The sequence below is a fragment of the Coregonus clupeaformis genome, chromosome 9, assembly GCF_020615455.1.
Source record: "Coregonus clupeaformis isolate EN_2021a chromosome 9, ASM2061545v1, whole genome shotgun sequence".
NCBI lineage: Eukaryota > Metazoa > Chordata > Actinopteri > Salmoniformes > Salmonidae > Coregonus > Coregonus clupeaformis.
In genome coordinates this window covers 21,213,476-21,231,742 of record NC_059200.1, presented here as the reverse complement: position 1 = coordinate 21,231,742, position 18,267 = coordinate 21,213,476, and the positions used below count along the sequence as shown (strand labels likewise).

The window sequence follows — 18,267 nt, the reverse complement described above, 5'->3', positions numbered from 1 at the left end:
CAAACAGTCGTGAGAAAAGTGATGAGTTTCTATTCGCATATAGTCGCCCTTTCGAAGATGAGAGTAGGACAGAGGTGTCGATTCTAACTCTCAGGGATGCACTTCACGTCGACATCTCTCCGAAGGCTGAATCTCAAGAGTCGATATTGTAATGACTGAACTTGTCACAGTTTTACAATATCCATCCTCTACATAAGCATTTGGGCATATTAGGCTACGAGAAGCGCTGATTTTAATGACCACTTTCTCTGCTCTGTCTGCTCAGCCGAGGTTTACTGTATTCAGCGGTGAGATTTTCGTAGGTTACTTTCTTCTGTCTCAATCTCAACGCCTTCGATTGGAGCACCACCAATGCCGATCATTTTTTAGGCTGCTGATTTCCATTTGCACTGCGAACGCGAGGAAATACGCTACACAGCTAGGCTATAACGCCCAGTACAGGAATTATAGGGCGACTACCCGAGTGTCAGCAATAAGGGCTACAGTAGCTGATGGACTAACCGAACCAACAGCAGCCACAAGCGCCCGTGACCACATTAGCCTACCAGCGGAGCCAAAACCGGGGAGCGGAGAAAGAACAGTTTCAAATCCCTGACGGTTATTTCTCAAAAGACCCTCGGGACAGGACATCTGACCACTTCTAATTGTGGAAAACTGCTTTGTGACGGAGCTGTCGTGATTTTTCCCCTTTACCGTTACACATGCTTTCGTTATGCGCGGTATAGGTGTAAGGACCGTATTTTAAAGATACCAAGCAGATACCAGGCAGTCACAATACAACCTATCAAACTCCATCCAAGCGGGCGCTGTTGGTATATGCCTTATCAAAACATATATTTTTGTCGATTCTTTGGACGTATTTTGAGATTATTTTAAGCAGCTTTGAAATACTTAGTTTTTGCGTTGCATGTGAATTGAAAGGTGCCTGGAATTGGCCTCTATATGCCTTATCAATCCCTTATGAATTCATTGGATAGTGGAATGAGAGGAGAGCAACACAAATAAAAGAAATAAACAACGTGGGAATAAGGAAAGGACAACAGTGATTTACATTTGCTAGACTATATGGACTCAACACTATTCATATTGAGATATTTCGATTTGTATTTAGTTTTTATTTCGTTGCGATTTTGCTAGACATTATTAACGTATATTTTAGGCTATGCCTTAAATGCATTCCATAGTTCGTATGAAATAGTTATTAAAGTAACGGTTTTGTGGACTGGTCACTTTTCCATACTGGGGTCATATGGTGAAACTGGAGGGGTTAACACAACTGTTTGGGTTACACTGAAGCTGTGACAGAAATAAACAAATCATTATCACCCGAGTCTGCCCGCGACCATTCCGTGTCTCACGTGCCAGCCTCACTGATGATCGGAATAGAGCTCTAACGAGACAGCACCCCCGCAGATGCGACCAGGTACATTTCAAATATCTGTGAAGGTAAGGTCTTAGCTTATACCCATGGCTAGCTGTATGTATTTGCCTAGAACTTGTGATGCTTTTCGTTGTTGTTTCCTCGTGGCGTGGACGACTCAGTCTCCAGACAATGTGTGTTTGCTGTGGGCATGGTAGCTGTTATTCGTTGTCATGTTTATGTCAAAAAAAGTATACTAAACTTGATCTTTCTTGAATCTAGCTATGTAGCCTATGAATGCAGTGTAGTTCTGTTTTTAGACAACGGTCTACCCAGGGCTCTCCAACCCTGTTCCTGGAGAGCTACCGTCCTGTAGGTGTTTGCTCCAATCCCCAAATCTAGCGCACCTGATTCTAATAATTAGCTGGTTGATAAAATGAATGAGGTTAGTTACAACTGGGGTTGGAGTGAAAACCTACAGGAGGGTTGCTCTCCAGGAACAGGGTTGGAGAGCCCTGCTACTCTAATCATTCAAGTCGAGGTTGTGCTTTGGGTTGACATTTAGAGTAATTGACCAATGATTATCTTTAGAGAGAATCTTTGTTTTTACACATTTCATAGAATTAATTAATCTGGAGGCCTATGCAACCATCACTTTTTATTACTTGGAGTCACTTTAGTAACTCGGGTTCTTGAGTTGCCTTCTTTCCAGTCCTAGACTGCGTTCGATGGTGCAGAAACACACAAACAAGTTTCTAGCGTCCAGCCCCCCCCCCCTTTATTGGCATGGGAAACATATGTTAACATTGTCAAATGTCATATTATGTCTACATACAGTGTTAGAATGATGTGCAAATAGTTAAAGTACAAAAAGGAAAATAAATAAACATAAATATAGGTTGTATTTACAATGGTGTTTTGTTCTTCACTGGTTGCCATTTTCTTGTGGCAACAGGTCACAAATCTTGCTGCTGTGATGGCACACTGTGGTATTTCACCCAATAGATATGGGAGTTTATCCAAATTGGATTGTTTTCGAATTCTGTGTGGGTCTGTGTAATCTGAGGGAAATATGTGTCTAATATGGTCATACATTTGTCAGGAGGTTAGGAAGTGCAGCTCAGTTTCCACCTCATTTTGTGGGCAGTGTGCACATCGCCTGTCTTCTCTTGAGAGCCAGGTCTGCCTACGGCGGCCTTTCTCAATAGCAAGGCTATGCTCACTGAGTCTGTACATAGTCAAAGATTTCCTTAATTTTGGGTCAGTCACAGTGGTCAGGTATTCTGCCACCGTGTACTCTCTGTTTAGTGCCAAATAGCATTCTAGTGTGCTCTGTTTTTTTGTAAATTCTTTCCAATGTGTCAAGGAATTATCTTTTTGTTTTCTCATGATGCAGTCCTGGGGCTCTGTGGGGTCTGTTTGTGTTTGTGAAAAGAGCCCCAGGACCAGCTTGCTTAGGGGACTCTTCTCCAGGTTCATCTCTCTGTAGGTGATGGCTTTGTTATGGAAGGTTTGGGAATCGCTTCCTTGTAGGTGGTTGTAGAATTTAACGGCTCTTTACTGGATTTTGATCATTAGCAGGTATCAGCCTAATTCTGCTCTGCATGCATTATTTCTCTCTCTCTCTCTCTCTCTCTGTGTGTGTGTGTGTGCGTGTGTGTGTGTGTGTGTGTGTGCGTCAGCACACATGCAAGTTAAGCAGGGAGGGTTCAGAGTTGAAGCGGTTTTGCAGAATGAACCAAACTGCTTAGGGCAGGCTACTGACAACCCCTCAGCAGTCTGATCAAACTAAACCAGACTCACTTCCTCCTCCTCCTTGCGTGCTCATCTCTCCCAGACTCACTTCCTCCTTGCGTGCTCATCTCTCCCAGACTCACTTCCTCCTTGCATGCTCATCTCTCCCAGACTCACTGCTGCTCTGCTCTCCATATAACAGTCCATGTCTGATTCTTTGTTATGATTCAGCCCTTATGTGAAAGTAGGACGGTCCGCAAAGAGGTTAGCATGATCATTGGTCACCACCATGCTATCACAGGGCTACATCAGGCACCACCATGCTATCACAGGGCTACATCAGGCACCACCATGCTAACACAGGGCTACAACAGGCACCACCATGCTAACACAGGGCTACAACAGGCACCACCATGCTAACACAGGGCTACACCCACAGGGCTACAACAGGCACCACCATGCTAACACAGGGCTACAACAGGCACCACCATGCTAACACAGGGCTACAACAGGCACCACCATGCTAACACAGGGCTACAACAGGCACCACCATGCTAGTGTAGCACATGGGGATGTGTGAAACTTACTCCTCAGCCTGAAGTGTCCCCACTTGCGCCAGTGAATAGCTAGCATTTCACGTTTCGCCGACTGGTAGGACGCTTCAGGAGGGTGGTCACGTGTGCTAGCAAGGCAGAGGTCCCGAGTTCGAACAAGGTATGGGCCGAATCGTGGGGAAGTGGTGTTCGCTAAGCAAGCAGCGTTACGTCCTTTTCACTAACAGGGCTACAACAGGCAGGGAGTGACAGTTTCAAGATTCAGAGTGTATTCGCCACGTGCACAGGATACAACAGGTGTAAAACAGTACAGTGAAATTCTTACTTAAAAGCTATGGACGATATAGAAATTGAGTTACTAGAACCCTTCAAGTCGACTTTCAGTAATGTGTGGACCGGCTTCGATTAGTATTTGATTTCTATGATGAGACAGGCCTGCACCAGTATGGTCTCCATGGTACAGTAGGCAGGGGACGTCGGACCAAGGAGGTAGCGGTCTGCATTAGCATACCCAGAACCTTGTGTGTGTTTAACATTCTGTCATGAAAGACTAGCTTCAGTATGGTCACCATGCTTGAGCAGCATGGGGCCAAAGGCCAATGAGGCAGGGTCTGCAGCAGTCACCAGCAGTGATGTCAGATGTCAGCCCTGATGCTGCGTCCTTCTGAGTGGAGAGGAGGAGGAGCGTAGTCTGTAAAGCCCCAATGGCTCCTTGCTCCATGACCCTTCCAATACCCTCGGCCCCCTGGGAACACAGCAATGAGTGACTGTCTGTTTCCTCCCTCCCTCGTGAGAAATCTCTTGAAAGCTACACCCCAGCCCTTAGTTCAGTTTCCTTGTCACCCCGACACCCTGCACCCAATTCCCATTTTGGGGAAAGAGACAAAAGACATACCGGTACACACACGCACACGCACACACAATCCCCACAGTCACCCAGCAGCAGCAACCACAGGTCCCCTCCTCTCGCCCCTCCCTCTGCCCTGTTCTCCCCTCTCTTCCTCCGGCCCCTCCCCTACTACCATCATCATGTAGCCCTGGCCCTCAGCCCCTCAGCCCCTCATCCTCAGCCCCTCAGCCCCTCATCCCTGGCCCTCAGCCCCTCATCCCTGACCCTCAGCCCCTCAGCCCCTCAGCCCTGGCCCTCAGCCCTCAGCCTCAGTCACAGGGTGTTTAGAAACCTGGTTGCCATGCCTCCTTTAGCAGGGCTACAGCATGCGACCGAACGACATGCATCAAAGTGTGCCCCTGAAATGGCACCCTATTCCCCAAATAGTGCATTGCCATTTCAGACAGAATCAGAGTCTCCATATTAGAATCACCAGCCTATAAAGAAAGGGCCTTAATGAAATTGATTCCAAGGCACTGGGATGTAATGTTCCCCAGTCTGTTTTATGGCCCAGTATGTCACATGGTCTTTGATATGTTCATCATAAAGCTGTAGCCTATATAAAGGATATATTGTATCTCAACCCTTTACAGATATAGGATTTTAATTTGAGCCAGTTTGCTACAACAGTTTTTGTAGGGGTTGATACATTTTTTGTTACTGCAAATCAAGTCAGTAATGTTAAAGTGGAAATAACATACTTTAGAAGCCTTTTTAAACCTTGAATACACTACAAGTTTGCATTTCTTGCTGTGCAGGAAAATACTCAGCAACAAAAGATCGATCAAATTAAGATCCTACATCTGTACTTGGAGATGGTTCCAAGGGATGATGGAGAGGCACTGGGATGTAATGTTATGTTCCCTTTTCTACTGGACTGCATAGGATGCTTTGTCATGTTCATTATATAGCCGTACATACAGGATACATCTCAAGTCGTTTCTTGGAAGGTTCTTGAATATGTTGATATTTTACATTTACATTTTAGTCATTTAGCAGACACTCTTATCCAGAGCGACTTGATATAAAATGGTAATTTAGCAGACACTTTTATCCAAAGTGACTTAGAGAACTGTCAACATTGACAGTGACGCGTATTCAGTATATGTTCCATGAGAGAATCAAACCCACAACCCTGGTGTTGCCAGCAGCAACACACTAGGCATAGTATAGGAGATCTCAACTCTTCTCTTGGATGGTTCTTGGAGGATTTAAATCTTTGTTAATATGCTGTATAGGCCTAACGGAAGCAATTTGAATGTGAATGTTGTTGTTGAGTGTATGGAGAGCGACACACAGCAGCCTACACCAGTCTCTCTGTGTCAACGCAGTGGTTAGTCCGTAGCAGTCACTTCTCCTACGCTCACCACGGCAACACAGAGGCAAACAGCTCAACCACGGCAACACAGAGGCAAACGGCTCAACCACGGCAACACAGAGGCAAACAGCTCAACCACGGCAACACAGAGGCAAACAGCTCAACCACGGCAACACAGAGGCAAACGGCTCAACCACGGCAACACAGAGGCAAAAGGCTCAACCACGGCAACACAGAGGCAAACAGCTCAACCACGGCAACACAGAGGCAAACAGCTCACCACGGCAACAGAGGCAAACAGCGAGAGAGAGAGCTAGCGTGCCTGAAATAAACGACAAGAAAAAATACTTGAATGGCAGTCTGCCAAGCCGATGGATGGAGGTATAAAGCAGCGCTAACTGTACACGCCTGCCCTACAGGAGCCACTCTGACTGTACACGCCCGCCCTACAGGAGCCACTCTAACTGGACACGCCCGCCCTACAGGAGCCACTCTGACTGGACACGCCCGCCCTACAGGAGCCACTCTGACACACGCCCGGAGCCCTTACACGCCCGCCCACAGAGCCACTCTGCTCCTACAGGAGCCACTCTGACTGACACGCCCGCACAGGAGCCACTCTTGACACGCCCGCCCTACAGGAGCCACTCTAACTGGACACGCCCACCCTACAGGAGCCACTCTGCGACACGCCCCCACACCCGCCCTACAGGAGCCTTGACTGACACGCCCACCCTACAGGAGCCACTCTGACTGGGTGGAGCCACTCTGACTGGACACGCCCGCCCTACAGGAGCCACTCTGTGGAGAGGAAGAGGAGAAAACAACACACACACCAAACACACACACACAGTCTGTGTTGACAAAGGGGCTTTTTATGTAAGTCTTGTAAACAGAAGTTTGAGGAAAAGTCTTTTCCAAAAAAGGAGAAAGAAAGAAGTGCTTGAGGTGATGCTATAGCTTTAGCTGTTAATACATGACCTCTGTTGACATTCCCTCAGCTTACTGGGTGATGCTATAGCTTTAGCTGTTAATACATGACCTCTGTTGACATTCACTCAGCTTACTGGGTGATGCTATAGATTTAGCTGTTAATACATGACCTCTGTTGACATTCACTCAGCTTACTGGGTGATGCTATAGATTTAGCTGTTAATACATGACCTCTGTTGACATTCACTCAGCTTACTGGGTGATGCTATAGATTTAGCTGTTAATACATGACCTCTGTTGACATTCACTCAGCTTACTGGGTGATGCTATAGATTTAGCTGTTAATACATGACCTCTGTTGACATTCACTCAGCTTACTGGGTGATGCTATAGATTTAGCTGTTAATATTCACTCAGCTTACTGGGTGATGCTATAGCTTTAGCTGTTAATATATGACCTCTGTTGACATTCACTCAGCTTACTGGGTGATGCTATAGCTTTAGCTGTTAATACATGACCTCTGTTGACATTCACTCAGCTTACTGGGTGATGCTATAGCTTTAGCTGTTAATATTCACTCAGCTTACTGGGTGATGCTATAGATTTAGCTGTTAATACATGACCTCTGTTGACATTCACTCAGCTTACTGGGTGATGCTATAGCTTTAGCTGTTAATACATGACCTCTGTTGACATTCACTCAGCTTACTGGGTGATGCTATAGCTTTAGCTGTTAATATTCACTCAGCTTACTGGGTGATGCTATAGATTTAGCTGTTAATATATGACCTCTGTTGACATTCACTCAGCTTACTGGGTGATGCTATAGATTTAGCTGTTAATACATGACCTCTGTTGACATTCACTCAGCTTACTGGGTGATGCTATAGCTTTAGCTGTTAATACATGACCTCTGTTGACATTCACTCAGCTTACTGTACCAACTACCTCGGGCCCCAGTTGTTATACTGCCCAGAGAATATCCTCCTCAACTGACCATTAGGCCAAATGTGCGTCCCAAATGGCACCCTTTTTACTATATAGTGCTCTACTTTTGGCCAGGGTCCATAGGGATCTGGTCAAAAGTAGTTCACTATGAAGGGAATAGGCTGAGAACCACCACCGATGTACAGTTGAAGTCGGAAGTTTACATACACTTAGGTTGGAGTCATTAAAACTCGTTTTTCAACCACTCCACAAATTTCTTGTTAACAAACCATAGTTTTGGCAAGTCGGTTAGGACATCTACTTTGTGCATGACACAAGTAATTTTCCAACAATTGTTTACAGACAGATTATTTCACTTATAATTCACTGTATCACAATTCCAGTGGGTCAGAGGTTTACATACACTAAGTTGACTGTGCTTTTAAACAGCTTGGAAAATTCCAGAAAATGATGTCATGACTTTAGAAGCTTCTGATAGGCTAATTGACATCATTTGAGTCAATTGGAGGTGTACCTGTGGATGTATTTCAAGGCCTACCTTCAAACTCAGTGCCCCTTTGCTTGACATCATGGGAAAATCAAAAGAAATCAGCCAAGACCTCAGAGAAAAAATTGTAGACCTCCACAAGTCTGGTTCATCCTTGGGAGCAATTTCCAAACGCCTGAAGGTACCACGTTCATCTGTACAAACAATAGTACGCAAGTATAAACACCAGGGGACCACGCAGCCATCATACCGCTCAGGAAGGAGACGCGTTCTGTCTCCTAGAGATTAACGTACTTTGGTGCGAAAAGTGCAAATCAATCCCAGAACAACAGCAAATGACCCTGTAAAGATGCTGGAGGAAACAGGTACAAAAGTATCTATATCCACAGTAAAACGAGTCCTATATCGACATAACCTGAAAGGCCGCTCAGCAAGGAAGAAGCAACTGCTCCAAAACCGCCATAAAAAAGCCAGACTACGGTTTGCAACCACACATGGGGACAAAGATCGTACTTTTTTGAGAAATGTCCTCTGGTCTGATGAAACAAAAATAGAACTGTTTGGCCATAATGACCATTGTTATGTTTGGTATTGGAGTGGCCATCACAAAGCCCTGACTTTAATCCTATAGAACATTTGTGGGCAGATCTGAAAAAGCGTGTGCGAGCAAGGAGGCCTACAAACCTGACTCAGTTACACCAACTCTGTCAGGAGGAATGGGCCAAAATTCACCCAACTTATTGTGGGAAGCTTATGGAAGGCTACCTGAAACATTTGACCCAAGTTAAACAATTTAAAGGCAATGCTATCAAATACTAATTGAGTGTATGTAAACTTCTGACCCACTGGGAATGTGATGAAAGAACTAAAAGCTTAAATAAATAATTCTCTACTATTATTCTGACATTTCACATTCTTAAAATGAAGTGGTGATCCTAACTGACCTAAGACAGGGAATTTTTACTAGGATTAAATGTCAGGAATTGTGAAAAACTAAGTTTAAATGTATTTTGCTAAGGTGTATGTAAACTTCCGACTTCAACTGTATATACAGTGTATATACTGTGCATCCCCCTTCTGATAACCAGGTGGCGAATCGCATCTCTGCATGTCTGGCAGACATATCAGTGTGGATGACGGATCACCACCTCAAGCTGAACCTCGGCAAGACGGAGCTGCTCTTCCTCCAGGGGAAGGACTGCCCGTTCCATGATGTCGCCATCACGGTTGACAACTCTGTTGTGTCCTCCTCCCAGAGTGCAAAGAGCCTTAGTGTGACCCTGGACAACACCCTGTCGTTCTCCGCTAACATCAAGGCGGTGACCCGATCCTGTAGGTTCATGCTCTACATTCGGAGAGTACGACCCTGCCTTACACAGGAAGCGGCACAGGTCTTAATCCAGGCACTTGTCATCTCCCGTCTGGATTACTGCAACTCGCTGTTGGCTGGGCTCCCTGCCTGTGCCATTAAACCCCTACAACTCCTCCAGAATGCCGCAGCCCGTCTGGTGTTCAACCTTCCCAAGTTCTCTCACGTCACCCCGCTCCTCCGCACACTCCACTGGCTTCCAGTTGAAGCTCGCATCTGCTACAAGACCATGGTGCTTGCCTACGGAGCTGTGCGGGGAATGGCACCTCCTTACCTTCAGGCTCTGATCAGTCCCTACACCCAAACGAGGGCATTGCGTTCATCCACCTCTGGCCTGCTGGCCCCCCTACCTCTGCGGAAGAACAGTTCCCGCTCAGACCAGTCAAAACTGTTCGCTGCTCTGGCACCCCAATGGTGGAACAAGCTCCCTCACGACGCCAGGACAGCGGAGTCACTCACCACCTTCCGGAGACACTTGAAACCCCACCTCTTTAAGGAATACCTGGGATAGGATAAAGTAATCCTTCTAACCCCCCCGAGGCACAGATCTAGGGAAGGGTACCAAAACATTTCTACAGCATTGAAGGTCCAAAGAACACAGTGGCCTCCATCATTCTTAAATGGAAGAAGTTTGGAACCACCAAGACTCTTCCTAGAGCTGGCCGCCTGGCCAAACTGAGCAATCGGGGGAGAAGGGCCTTGGTCAGGGAGGTGACCAAGAACCCGATGGTCAGCGCTAGAGTTCCTCTGTTGAGATAGGAGAACCTTCCAGAAGGACAACCATCTCTGCAGCACTCCAGCAATCAGGCCTTTATGGTAGAGTGGCCAGACAGAAGCCACTCCTCAGTAAAAGGCACATGCTTGGAGTTTGCCAAAAGGCACCTAAAGGACTGTCAGACCATGAGAAACAAGATTCTCTGGTCTGATGAAACCAAGATTGAACTCTTAGGCCTGAATGCCAAACATGGCACGATCGAACATCTCTGGAGAGACCTGAAAATAGCTGTGCAGCAACACTCCCCATCCAACCTGACAGAGCTTGAGTGGCTCCGCAGAGAAGAATGAGAGAAACTCCCCAAATACAGGTGTGGCAAGTTTGTAGCGTCATACCCAAGAAGACTCGAGGCTGTAATCGCTACCAAAGGTGCTTCAACAAAGTACTGAGTAAAGGGTCTGAATACTTATGTAAATGTCATATTTCAGTGTTTGTTTGTTTATAGAAACCTGTTATTGCTTTGCCATTATTGGGTATTGTGTGTAGATTGATGAGGGGGGAAAAAACAAGGTAATCAATTTTAGAATAAGGCTTTAACGTAACATAATGTGGAAAAAGTCAAGGGGTCTGAATACTTTCCGAATGCACTGTAAGTGAATAATCAACACCAAGGAGACAGTGAAGTGGCACATAGCACAGACCAATTGTTCAAAGGTTCATGGATGACCAGATCATTCAGTGCCGGACATTACGTAATCCTGTATGGTGTGTGGTCTCTGTACAGATACAGTGGGGGAAAAAAGTATTTAGTCAGCCACCAATTGTGCAAGTTCTCCCACTTAAAAAGATGAGAGAGGCCTGTAATTTTCATCATAGGTACACGTCAACTATGACAGACAAATTGAGATTTTTTTTCTCCAGAAAATCACATTGTAGGATTTTTTATGAATTTATTTGCAAATTATGGTGGAAAATAAGTATTTGGTCACCTACAAACAAGCAAGATTTCTGGCTCTCACAGACCTGTAACTTCTTCTTTAAGAGGCTCCTCTGTCCTCCACTGTTACCTGTATTAATGGCCCCTGTTTGAACTTGTTATCAGTATAAAAGACACCTGTCCACAACCTCAAACAGTCACACTCCAAACTCCACTATGGCCAAGACCAAAGAGCTGTCAAAGGACACCAGAAACAAAATTGTAGACCTGCACCAGGCTGGGAAGACTGAATCTGCAATAGGTAAGCAGCTTGGTTTGAAGAAATTAACTGTGGGAGCAATTATTAGGAAATGGAAGACATACAAGACCACTGATAATCTCCCTTGATCTGGGGCTCCACGCAAGATCTCACCCCGTGGGGTCAAAATGATCACAAGAACGGTGAGCAAAAATCCCAGAACCACACGGGGGGACCTAGTGAATGACCTGGAGAGAGCTGGGACCAAAGTAACAAAGCCTACCATCAGTAACACACTACGCCGCCAGGGACTCAAATCCTGCAGTGCCAGACGTGTCCCCCTGCTTAAGCCAGTACATGTCCAGGCCCGTCTGAAGTCTGCTAGAGTGCATTTGTATGATCCAGAAGAGGATTGGGAGAATGTCATATGGTCAGATGAAACCAAAATATAACTTTTTGGTAAAAACTCAACTCGTCGTGTTTGGAGGACAAATAATGCTGAGTTGCATCCAAAGAACACCATACCTACTGTGAACCATGGGGGTGGAAACATCATGCTTTGGGGCTGTTTTTCTGCAAAGGGACCAGGACGACTGATCCGTGTAAAGGAAAGAATGAATGGGGCCATGTATCGTGAGATTTTTTGTGAAAACCTCCTTCTATCAGCAAGGGCATTGAAGATGAAACGTGGCTGGGTCTTTCAGCATGACAATGATCCCAAACACACCGCCCGGGCAACGAAGGAGTGGCTTCGTAAGAAGCATTTCAAGGTCCTGGAGTGGCCTAGCCAGTCTCCAGATCTCAACCCATAGAAAATCTTTGGAGGGAGTTGAAAGTCCGTGTTGCCCAGCGACAGCCCCAAAACATCACTGCTCTAGAGGAGATCTGCATGGAGGAATGGGCCAAAATACCAGCAACAGTGTGTGAAAACCTTGTGAAGACTTACAGAAAACGTTTGACCTGTGTCATTGCCAACAAAGGGTATATAACAAAGTATTGAGAATCTTTTGTTATTGACCAAATACTTATTTTCCACCATAATTTGCAAATAAATTCATTAAAAATCCTACAATGTGATTTTCTGGATTTTTTTTCTCATTTTGTCTGTCATAGTTGACGTGTACCTATGATGCAAATTACAGGCCTCTCTCATCTTTTTAAGTGGGAGAACTTGCACAATTGGTGGCTGACTAAATACTTTTTTTCCCTACTGTACTCGGTATACAACAACAGCCGTGTCTGTCTGTCTGATGGTGATCGATAGTGTTCTTTTGGAATGTTCTCATTCTAGAATCTCGGTGACGTGATTCCATGCAGTGTACTGGATTCTGTATATTATATGAGTGATGGTATTTTGGCAAGATGAGCTCTTCTCATGGAATGTCTCTGTCTGTGTGCTTGTAGGGATCTGTATGCTGACATTAAACTGTCCTCTGGGCTGTCTGCTTTCTGGGCAATTGTCTGTGTCTGTGTGTCTGTGTGTGTGTCTCTCTCTGTGTGTCTGTGTGTCTCTCTCTGTCTCTACCTCTGTCTCTGTCTCTGTCTCTCTCTCTGTGTCTCTCTCTCTCTCTGTCTCTCTCTCTGTCTCTCTCTCTCTCTCTCTGTCTCCCTCTCTCTATCTGTGTGTGTGTGCCAGTCTGCTGACAGTGACGTCAGTTCTGTACTGTGTGTTACTTACAGTTCAATGTTACCCTCCTGTACAAAGGAAGGCCTTCGCCCACTGTTAGGGTCATTTAAAGGTAAGGACTAGCTAACAAGGTTATCTTGACGTGATATTGGACCTGGATCGTTTCTCAGAAACCCATCCACTCATACTGTATCATCTTAGTGTGTCTATTGGCTTATGTAGGTCAAGATTGGCCAATTCAGTGTGTGTGTGTGGGTGCTTCCGTGTGTGTGTATCTGTGTGTGCGTGTGTATATATTTATGTTGGTTGTTGTCTGTCTGTACGCATTTCCTGCTCTACCTGGCAGGTCATCTGACCCCGCCCTCCACGCCATCCCTAACCCTCAACCAACCAATCACTATTAGTCTCTCTGATTGGGTTTGATTTGATTGGCCCTGTCTTAAGACCTGGGAAGATGACAAAAAAGATTGAGGGGAAAAATATTAGGATTCTCTGATTGTGTGGTGTCAAGGAACAAATTTAATTTAATCGTTTTTAATTCCCTGAGAGTCTGGCGAAGGTTTTTTATTTTATTATCTGTCTGAATTCAATTTGTTCCGTGGCAGTGAATTATTATACACTACATGACCAAAAGTATGTGGGCACCTGCTTGTCAAATGTCTAATTCCAAAAATCATCGGCATTAATATGGAGTTGGTCCCCCTTTTGCTGGTATAACAGCCTCCACTCTTCTGGGAAAGCTTTCCACTAAATGTTGGAACATTCCTGCGGGGACTTGCTTCCATTCAGCCACAAGAACATTATTGAGGTCGGGCATGGATTTTGGGCGATTAGGCCTGGCTCGCAGTCAGCGTTCCAATTCATCCCAAAGGTGTTCGATGGAGTTGAGGTCAGGGCTCTGTGCAGGCCAGTCAAGTTCTTCCACACCGATCTTGACAAACCATTTCTGTATGGACCTCGCTTTGTGCACAGGGGCATTGTCATGCTGAAACAGGAAAAGGCCTTCCCCAAACTGTTGCCACAAAGTTGGAAGCACAGAATTGTCTAGAATGTAATTGTATGCTGTAGCGTTAAGATTTCCCTTCACTGGAACTAAGGGGCCTAGCCCGAACCATAAAAAACAGCCCCAGACCATTATTCCTCCTCCACCAAACTTTACAGTTGGCACTATGCATTCGGGCAGGTAGCATTCTCCTGGCATCTGACAAAACCCAGATTCGTCCGTCGGACTGCCAGATGGTGAAGCGTGATTCATCACTCCAGAGAATGCGTTTCTACTGCTCCAGAGTCCAATGGCGGTGAGCTTTACACCACTCCAGCCGACGCTTGGTATTGCGCATGGTGATCTTAGGCTTGTGTTCGGCTGCTCGGCCATGGGAACCTATTTCATTAATTTCCCGACAAACAGTTATTGTGCTGACGTTGCTTCCAGAGGCAGTTTGGAACTCGGTAGTGAGTGTTGCAACAGAGGAGAGACCATTTTTATGCGCTTCAGCACTCAGCAGTCCCGTTCTGTGAGCTTGTGTGGCCTACCACTTCGGGGCTGAGCCGATGTTGGTCCTAGGCATTTCCACTTCACAATAACAGCACTTACAGTTGACCATGGTAGCTCTAGCAGGGCAGAAATTTGACGAACTGACTTGTTGGAAAGGTTGGCATCCTTTGACGGTGCCGCGTTGAAAGTAACTGAGCTCTTCAGTAAGGCCATTCTACTGCCAATGTTTGTCTATGGAGATTGCATGGCGGTGTGCTCGATTTTATACACCTGTCAGCAACGGGTGTGGCTGAAATAGCTGAATCCACTAATTAGAAGGGGTGTCCACATACTTTTGTGTCTTTATAGTGTATTCTCAGCAGCCTGTCCTGGTCCAGTGAATTATTACAGTGGGGGAAAAAAGTATTTAGTCAGCCACCAATTGTGCAAGTTCTCCCACTTAAAAAGATGAGAGAGGCCTGTAATTTTCATCATAGGTACACGTCAACTATGACAGACAAATTGAGAAAAAAAATTCCAGAAAATCACATTGTAGGATTTTTAATGAATTTATTTGCAAATTATGGTGGAAAATAAGTATTTGGTCACCTACAAACAAGCAAGATTTCTGTCTCTCACAGACCTGTAACTTCTTCTTTAAGAGGCTCCTCTGTCCTCCACTCGTTAGCTGTATTAATGGCACCTGTTTGAACTTGTTATCAGTGCTGGCTCCCCTTCCTCTGCGGAAGCATAGTTCCCGCTCAGCCCAGTCAAAACTGTTCGCTGCTCTGGCACCCCAATGGTGGAACAAGCTCCCTCACGACGCCAGGACAGCGGAGTCACTCACCACCTTCCGGAGACATTTGAAACCCCACCTCTTTAAGGAATACCTGGGATAGGATAAAGTAATCCTTCTACCCCCCAAAATTGTAAAGTGGTTATCCCACTGGCTATAGGGTGAATGCACCAATTTGTGAGTCGCTCTGGATAAGAGCGTCTGCTAAATGACGTAAATGTGCCCTTGAGCAAGGCACTTAACCCTAATTGCTCCTGTAAGTCGCTCTGGATAAGAGCGTCTGCTAAATGACTAAAATGTAAATGTAAATAAAAGACACCTGTCCACAACCTCAAACAGTCACACTCCAAACTCCACTATGGCCAAGACCAAAGAGCTGTCAAAGGACACCAGAAACAAAATTGTAGACCTGCACCAGGCTGGGAAGACTGAATCTGCAATAGGTAAGCAGCTTGGTTTGAAGAAATCAACTGTGGGAGCAATTATTAGGAAATGGAAGACATACAAGACCACTGATAATCTCCCTTGATCTGGGGCTCCACGCAAGATCTCACCCCGTGGGGTCAAAATTATCACAAGAACAGTGAGCAAAAATCCCAGATCCACACGGGGGGACCTAGTGAATGACCTGCAGAGAGCTGGGACCAAAGTAACAAAGCCTACCATCAGTAACACACTACGCCGCCAGGGACTCAAATCCTGCAGTGCCAGACGTGTCCCCCTGCTTAAGCCAGTACATGTCCAGGCCCGTCTGAAGTTTGCTAGAGTGCATTTGGATGATCCAGAAGAGGATTGGGAGAATGTCATATGGTCAGATGAAACCAAAATATAACTTTTTGGTAAAAACTCAACTCGTCGTGTTTGGAGGACAAAGAATGCTGAGTTGCATCCAAAGAACACCATACCTACTGTGAAGCATGGGGGTGGAAACATCATGCTTTGGGGCTGTTCTTCTGCAAAGGGACCAGGACGACTGATCCGTGTAAAGGAAAGAATGAATGGGGCCTTGTATCGTGAGATTTTGAGTGAAAACCTCCTTCCATCAGCAAGGGCATTGAAGATGGAACGTGGCTGGGTCTTTCAGCATGACAATAATCCCAAACACACCGCCCGGGCAACGAAGGAGTGGCTTCGTAAGAAGCATTTCAAGGTCCTGGAGTGGCCTAGCCAGTCTCCAGATCTCAACCCCATAGAAAATCTTTGGAGGGAGTTGAAAGTCTGTGTTGCCCAGCGACAGCCCCAAAACATCACTGCTCTAGAGGAGATCTGCATGGAGGAATAGGCCAAAATACCAGCAACAGTGTGTGAAAACCTTGTGAAAACTTACAGAAAACGTTTGCCAACAAAGGGTATATAACAAAGTATTGAGAAACTTTTGTTATTGACCAAATACTTATTTTCCACCATAATTTGCAAATAAATTCATTAAAAATCCTACAATGTGATTTTCTGGATTTTTTTTCTATTTTGTCTGTCATAGTTGACGTGTACCTATGATGAAAATTACAGGCCTCTCTCATCTTTTTAAGTGGGAGAACTTGCACAATTGGTGGCTGACTAAATACTTTTTTCCCCCACTGTATATTCTCAGCAGCCTGCCCTGGTCCAGTGAATTATTATATTCTCAGCAGCCTGTCCTGGTCCAGTCAATTATTATATTCTCAGCAGCCTGTCCTGGTCCAGTCAATTATTATATTCTCAGCAGCCTGCCCTGGTCCAGTTAATTATTATATTCTCAGCAGCCTGTCCTGGTCCAGCAGTGGCAAGGCTGTTTGTAAGATTTGTTACAGAGATATAGACAGAGAGCTCAGCTGACTGTTGATGGCGGGAGACACACACACATCATAATGTAATATGGGACTGGAAACTTGTTTGCATAGCTATGATTGTCAGGCCCTGTTGCCTGCCTCTGATATGTTTGTTTGTGGTTGTCTAGAAGTCTCTCTTCATAACCTCTCCAGCTAGAGTCATTATATCCACTATGAGGCTGGTAGATAGGATTAGAAATAGACTTTGTGACTACTTATTATACGGTTGATGATACTTCATGTTATACTGTTGATGATTCTTCATGTTATACTGTTGATGATTCTTCATGTTATACTGTTGATGATTCTTCATGTTATACTGTTGATGATTCTTCATGTTATACTGTTGATGATTCTTCATGTTATACTGTTGATGATTCTAGACTTCATTCTAATGAAGAGCTGTTAGTTATATTTAAATAATTAACAGCTTATAGTGAAACTGCACATCTGCGCAATGTCTCTTGCATCATTTGAAAGAAATGGCCTTTGTATTTGACACTTTCTTGGTTTAGGATGACCATGTCTGCTCTGCTCCAAGTTTAATTAGTGTTAGGTACAGTAAATAGATAACCTTTTGGACTCTGCTCACAATTTGCTCTCCATTCATTATTCCATTAATCGTCTTCTGTCCTGGAGGACGATGCTATTTAGGAACACGATGTGCTCTAGGGCAGGACAAAGCTTTGGCTAGCTGTGTGTGTGATGTGTTTTCTGTTTTATCTGTGTGTTGCTTCAGCTGAGTTATACACCATGTAGTCTGGTGATGCCAGGCATCACACCATAGATTGGTTGGCAGTAGCTAGGTGGTGACTGGCAGTAGCTAGGTGGTGACTGGCAGTAGCTAGGTGGTGACTTGCAATAGCTAGGTGGTGACTGGCAGTAGCTAGGTGGTGACTGGCAGTAGCTAGGTGGTGACTGACAGTAGTTAGGTGGTGACTGGCAGTAGCTAGGTGGTGACTGGCAGTAGCTAGGTGGTGACTTGCAATAGCTAGGTGGTGACTGGTAGTAGCTAGGTGGTGACTGGCAGTAGCTAGGTGGTGACTGGCAGTAGTTAGGTGGTGACTGGCAGTAGCTAG

General features: G+C 45.3%; 1 protein-coding gene across 1 annotated transcript in view; it reads left to right on the top strand.

The window, feature by feature from the left end:
* The first annotated feature begins 32 nt into the window (after positions 1 to 32).
* The window catches only part of LOC121573456 (protein FAM163B), a 39,870-nt gene continuing 21,635 nt past the window's right edge, over positions 33 to 18,267 (top strand). The window contains exon 1 of the mRNA XM_041885461.2: positions 33 to 1,446. The gene's annotated coding sequence lies outside the window, so the exon portion shown is untranslated. The remainder of the gene's footprint in view (positions 1,447 to 18,267) is intronic.